We start from the raw sequence: 6772 nt of genomic DNA on the forward strand, positions 1-6772 counted from the left end.
GGTGAGGTCAGGTCAGGTCAGTCAGGTAAAGTAAAAAGTAAAGTAAAGTAAAAAAAAAAATAAAAAAATAATCCCCGGTTTCACAGACAAGGTTTAAGATAGTTCCAGACTAAAATGCCTGTTTGAGCTCTTTTAACTGAAAGCAAATTGCACTGACATGTCTTAGATATGTCAGTGCCATTGTTTTGTCTCAAGATGCCGATCAATATTTTTTTTTTCTAAGGCACGTTTATAAAAGCCACTTAAATGTCCTAATTTAACTAAAGCCTAATCCTGGCTTAATCTAAGCCCTGTGAAACTGGGAAAAAAAGAAAGAAAAAGTACTCTGAAAAGGGGTTTGAGTTCTTAATTTTGTTTTCAAAGTGCACTAAATTTATGCACACTTTAGAATTTGAAGAATAAGTTTGCCAATTTTCAAACAGATTCATAGTTACAATGCTGGTTTATGTTAATAAATCTATACGCTCTCTGTTACCTGCATATTATGTTTATTTGTCAGCAAAGGTTTGTAAGCATTTTGCATCACATGGCACACTTTTGACTGCGACCCCTAAAGTTCAGGGATCGAACTTACGCATTTCCTGTGGGAAACACTGCATTAATATAGTTGTTGAAAGGATGGTGGCATTCCTTCGCAAAAACTCCTGAGCTCTAAATGCCGCTCTAGCATATCGTGTGTAGAATGCCAGTGCGTTGTGGTGCGGACTGGTGGCATTGGGTAAAAATGACTTGCCAGCTGAACACGGGCTACATGTTGGATGTCAACATTCACATTTGCATAAGTCATTCCATTTGAATTCATGATTGGTTGACAGCCAAATTAAAATATTACAGACTTATAAAATAATGTTGTTAACCGGTTACATAACAATTAAACTTAATTTCACTTTGTTTATGTTCCAGTTAAAATTTTGTTTGATTACATTTTTTCTGACCTGCTTCTCAGAAAAAGAAAAGAAAAAAAAAGAAAAACTGTGAGGATATTCCCAGGTTTTGTAAGAGAATATGTTCTAATGAGTTTTTCTAAGAAAACCACTTAGACTTCCTTTTTTAACACAGTCAGACTTTCGCAAATGTTGAGCATAAAACCACAGCCACTGATTCAATGAACTCTTGACACGGCCCACACACTGATGATATAATATGAAGCAAAAATGTATCATGTGATTTACCATAAATTGGATGTTTCAATAAAAAAATGTTTTTATATATAAATGTGATGCAAGTTCCACAACACATCAGAAAATGTATTTATCAATACTTTATTTTTAAGGTTTTAAGATGACATTTCAACCTGTTAAGGAGTTTGCTCATAGCAGCTCTTTATTGGAAAATGATGACCTTGTTTAAAGTTGTGATTGTCCTCTTAGCTCAATGATCTCTCAAGTCAAAACAAATGGTTTTTCTGGAATCCTCCAGATTGCTAATATTTAATTATCAAAGGAAAGTCCTTACAATGCATGAGTTCTCTCTCATAAAATAGCACGGCTCAAGCATTGCTCCGGTTAATCCCCCATGTTTTCTGTTTTCAGATTTCACTTCAGTCACAGTTGTTGTTTCACAGGCTCTTCAGCGACGTGGCTTTTGAAAAGCGTGATCTCGTCCAGGTGACAAAGTGGTATTCCTCTGATCACATGGGCCAGGTCCTCGTGCAGTAAAGGGTAAATCACCACACTAAGGGCTGGACGAGATGTTGAAAAACTGCAGGGGGAAAAGACCAAACAGGTGAATATTTGATGTACACCAAGTTAAATCATGTACAACAACCCAGACAGCAACATAGTGTCAGCCCAGATCCGGCCCACATCTGGTACACGTGGATTCAACACACAACAGATGTGGGCCGAATCTGGGCCGACACTATGTTGCTGTCTATTATTCAGGCATTAATTCTTTATTATTAACAATTAAAACACTAACCTGTCCAGCAGGGTTTTCTGCAGTGTTTTACATGCCACCAGGGTACCTCCCGTGAACATGTGGCACATGATGACATCAGTGCAGCTCTGCATGAAGGCCGTCACAGCGGCGGGCTGGAAGGTCCCATGACGAGAAACCAGACAAACACGCCGCAGCTGCTGACACTGACTGAGCTCTTCAAAAAATGCGGCGTTCGCATTAAAGTAGGGCTGCTCCAGCCTGCAGTTTTACACATATAGACGGTGAATAAATGCAGAAGTTATAGGGATAAAATATTCTGCAAAAAATTATATTAATAATTGATCAAGTAATAGTTCTCATTCTAGCCAGGGTCCAATTTAAAACTCATCAACAGCAAATGCAGAATGAGTTACAAGCCAGTTAAAGGAATATTCCACTTTAAAATGAACATTCTGTCATCATATACTCCCCTAGCCTGGTTAAAACCAGACCCTTCTCAGTTGAAACTGAGTGTAGGGTCTGGGGAAGCTATGTAGACAATTCATTTCCAAAGGGGCGTCACCAACCGACGTAGCTCCCTTCGCAGGGAGCTTGATTGACAGGCGATCTAACCAATCATAATCCGCCATCCGCCATTTTGTCCGACAAAGCAGTCAGGAGAGATCAAAGAGTATAGAAGTAACTTCTATACTCTTTGGAGAGATAGCAGATTAACAAGGGAGGATTTGAACATGAATAACGGAGTGTACTGACGTCTTTCCGCGGTTAAAACAACAATCCTTCCCATGTTCATTCATGTTTATTTGATGCTATAAATGAACTAGAAGGAAGTGATGATTGGTTCACGAGCAGCTTTAACTGATGCTCTACAGCGATCTGTCAGACACATTAAAGAGCCACAAAACGGTATGTATCGTTTCAATTTCTTTAAAAAAATGACCAAATTTGAAAGGTGAGACTTTGTTTAATATGTTTAATATCAAAAGTAACAGAAAAGTAACCTGGTCTGTCCTGTCTGTCAGCGTGTTGTCAGTCTCCTCTCTGCTCCGCGATCATCGCGATGTATTTTTCACTGCGTGAGAACATGGTGTGGCGTGAGAGCAGCGTAGCTTGTCGGGCATAGCGACAGTAACTAAGGAGGGCGGGTCTTTGCGATCAGATCGATGAAGGAGATGACGTATGCTTCGAGTGTTGTTCTTTGCTCCGGTTTAAACGAAAACGGTAAGTTTAAATCGCTCAAAACAGACGCGATAACTGATTCGAACGAGTGATGTTCCACGGCGGCATCCATCTTTGTAACGAAATCTCCTTCAGCGTCGCTGCGCTGTCGTCATCATGTAAATCCCTCCCCAAACGTTTCTGATTGGTGCCGCGATTTCGGCGGCACAGAAATGAGTTTGAATGGGCTCTTCTCCAGACTATCCTGGAGAGAGAATTAAAATTCGCCGGAAGTAGTCTGGGTTTTCCCAGGCTAATACTCCCCCTCATGTTGTTTCAAACCTGTATGAATTTCTTTCTTCTGCTGAACAGAAAGGAAGATATTTAGAAGAATGTCAGTAACCAGACAGTTTCTGGGTCCCATTGACTTCCATAGTAGGAAAACAATATACTATGGAAGTCAATGGGACCCAGAAACTGTCTGGTTACTGACATTCTTCTAAATATCTTCCTTTCTGTTCAGCAGAAGAAAGAAATGCATAGAGGTTTGAAACAACATGAGGGGGAGTATATGATGACAGAATTTTCATTTTAAAGTGGAGTATTCCTTTAAGCGATACAATTTTTAGGAATAAAAAATAATGCATGATTAACATCTCTTATAAAATAATGTTACATTCAATTTTGTGAATGCAAGTGCATCAAGAAGATACATATGGTCTACTAAACAAAAGCTATGCGACTGTTGCTGTCACATTTTACTTTAACCTTACGGAGCCATTCTTTTATCATGCACACCGAAATAAAATTATGAGAAACAAAATCATGGACAATGTTATTGTGAGTGTCTAAAACATAATGGTGAAAGTGTCATAACTTCAGATTTTTTTTTAGGTTCTTCTCGTGATCTTTTCAAATTCGACCAAAACATAAATCATTTACCTATGGTAAACATTAGACCTATATATATATATATATACTGACATTCTGAATTGAGACAGCAATCAACCACAGACTAACTCTTGTAAATGTTTAAATCATCTTATGTCCCCAAGAGAAAAATTTAACATCTGAAAAGGGCTTAAGATTTCATAGTGTGTCATCATATGAAATTATTGAAACTCCTACTATCACTGTTTATTTAATCATTTTTAAATTGTATGCACCATTTATCTTAATACTTATCAAAACATAATTCAAAATGTTTTATAATTAAATGTACCAGATTCATCTAACTGCACAGTTTGCCCCAAATACACAATGGAAAAATAAATTACTCTCATAGGGACAGAATAAATTATTGTAAGGAAATAATACAAAATACAATTTACACATCCAGCAATCCTGTCAGTATGGCGCTGCCCCCTACTGGTGAGCTGCAGTTGTAATATGAAAGGATTTGTGGCATGGCTAGTGAATGTTATTTTCTTTTTGCTGTGACAAGTCTACATTTAGATTCTTTGCTTAATTTTGAGCATGGAGTGTTTAGTGATGTGTTTAGTTCACCTTAAATCCCTGAGTTGTGTGCAGTAGGAAAGAGCCTCCAGCAGGGCCTGCGTGTAATTCATGGTCTTTAATGATCCGAGATTTGCCAGCGATAACGAATGAAGATCCTTGCACCCCTTAAGCAGCTCGATCAATCCTGTTCCCTTCAGAACTCCTCACAGCAGCTAACTCACTGTCTCTGACATTGTAGGACCAGGGGCATGCAACGTGGTCCTTGCGGATGGCCGGCTCATTCCGTGGCATGGCAGAGGAAAAGCCTGCGCCAATCAGCTCCAGCTCCACTAGATGCGGGCAACCTTGAAGCAGCGGCTGAATGCAGAAGCCTCTGTCCTGCTGCTCCTCACCCTGACCCTCGATGACCTCTGTTGAGGGTCGATATATGGGCACACCGACACGGCTGCTCTTTTTAAGGCCGAGAAGTAGTGACCTTGGTGTGAGGTCTGAGTTGGAGTCCTGACTGTTCACAGGTGTTGGAGAGGATTGTGCCAAGGCACACACCGGAAGTGCCAGCGAGCACAAGGAGGCAAGACGTCCTAAAGCGCCACACAAGTGTCCATCTTGCCCAGTGAGAAAAGCATGGTGGTAGTGCGTGGCGGATAAATTAAGGTGAATAAGATGCGGGCAACATTCAGTAAGTGCTTTGATGCTCTCTGTGTCCATCTCCTCCTCGCTCTTTCCACAGCTCTCGGCGAGAGGTCCTCGACCACAGCCACGCAGGTTAAGACTCCGTAGGGGTGTGAGGTCACGACCCGCACTAAGCAGCACATGTAGAGGGTTAAACCCTGGAGATGAACAGTGCGAGACATTCAGGTAAACGGGGCAGCCATGCGTTAGGACTCGCCCTAGAATAGCACCATCCAACCATGTACGTGGAAGCTGGAGAGCGCTGACGCTATTTCCCACTGTTGACGCCATGCTCTCCATTAGCGCCGTCATTGCAACCGGTCTTGGCGGTGCGGGTCCTGGCACAGACAGCACCAGTCCTGTAAGACCCTCAGGCACTCTCATACTGAAAACAGCCAAGTAGAGCGCCAACAGAGTACAATTGACTTCACCAGGTGCGAGGCGTGCGGAGAACCAGCGCAGGTTCTGATAGTGCGGGACGCTGCTCTGGCCCACCATCAGCTGTGCACACCCGCCTGCTTCCCTCCAGCCCTCGCTGGCCTCCAGATAGAGGTGAAGGCGTCGTAGGGCACTGCAGCATGGCACCACCCCATAAGAGGGAGTCAACAATGTCTGCTTGAGCTCCTGCAGGCGAGCCAAAGCTGACTTACCCTCTGCACTCAGCTGCTGGAGTTCGAACCCCGGCCCCACATCTAATGCCAGCGAGCACAGAGAACGAAGAGAGGTCAGCAGATGCGAAAGCCGAATTGACGTCAAACGGCAGCCTGAGAGGTCCAAGCTGACTAGACCCTTACAGCGGGTGACCTGATCCACTGTAGAGCCGGCCAACCAGTAGCAGCCACTGAGGTTTAAAGTCTGGATGTCACTGGAAAGGTTCTTCAAGAGCTGCTTCACAGCATCGTCATTTGCCTGTGAATAAGAAACAATTCAAAGGTAAGATTTTCAGGCATTTCATACTTAAACATTTGGTTTTCTGTTATATTTAGTTGCAAATTCTGCTTGTCAACTTTTTAAAACCTGTTAGATAGGTGAAATTATCATAGATGACATAGACATAGATGACTAACATAGATTAGTTTTTGTTGAAATTGCAAAAGTGATTTGTTGAATAATAGTCTTGGTTGCCTATGAATCCTAATTTTCCAAGAAAAGGTGTTATGAACAAATGGAGTCTTGAACTTTCCTGTATAATTATTTCAAATTATAATTATTGCTGTTTATATTCAGCAAGTTATTTATTGAATTTATATTCAATTGCTAGAATTGGCAACAAAATGTATGTGAATATATAATAAAAAATGTTTTTAAACAGATTAAATCTACTCTGTGTAAGTTTTTAAGAATAGGTGGCTACAAAATTCAAGGAGCCTTCATAATTTTTTTTTGTTTTTGTCTTACCCTGATTCTCTATATTAAGCCTATGGTAATAATAATTGCATACTTTTTATGCTTCACACACACATAGTGTAACTTTAATCTAAAATATAATTCCTTCACACATAACATTTTATTTAAGTCCCAGTACTCTATAAAAGATTTATAAAATTCATGTGGAATTAGAATAGCTACGCTATGTAGCTCAAATTATTTGTTGTTGGAATTG

At 40.7% G+C, this 6772-nt stretch overlaps 1 pseudogene across 1 annotated transcript; it reads right to left on the bottom strand.

The window, feature by feature from the left end:
- Positions 1–1279: 1279 nt before the first annotated feature.
- Positions 1280–6096, bottom strand: LOC309494777 (F-box/LRR-repeat protein 18-like; annotated as a pseudogene). Its single transcript, XR_014211763.1, has 3 exons — positions 4546–6096; positions 1921–2139; positions 1280–1701 (listed from the first exon to the last, which is right to left on the bottom strand). The product of XR_014211763.1 is annotated as an F-box/LRR-repeat protein 18-like (transcript).
- Positions 6097–6772: the final 676 nt, after the last annotated feature.

This window comes from Leuciscus leuciscus (genome assembly GCF_965113295.1).
Source record: "Leuciscus leuciscus genome assembly, chromosome: 3".
Lineage (NCBI taxonomy): Eukaryota > Metazoa > Chordata > Actinopteri > Cypriniformes > Leuciscidae > Leuciscus > Leuciscus leuciscus.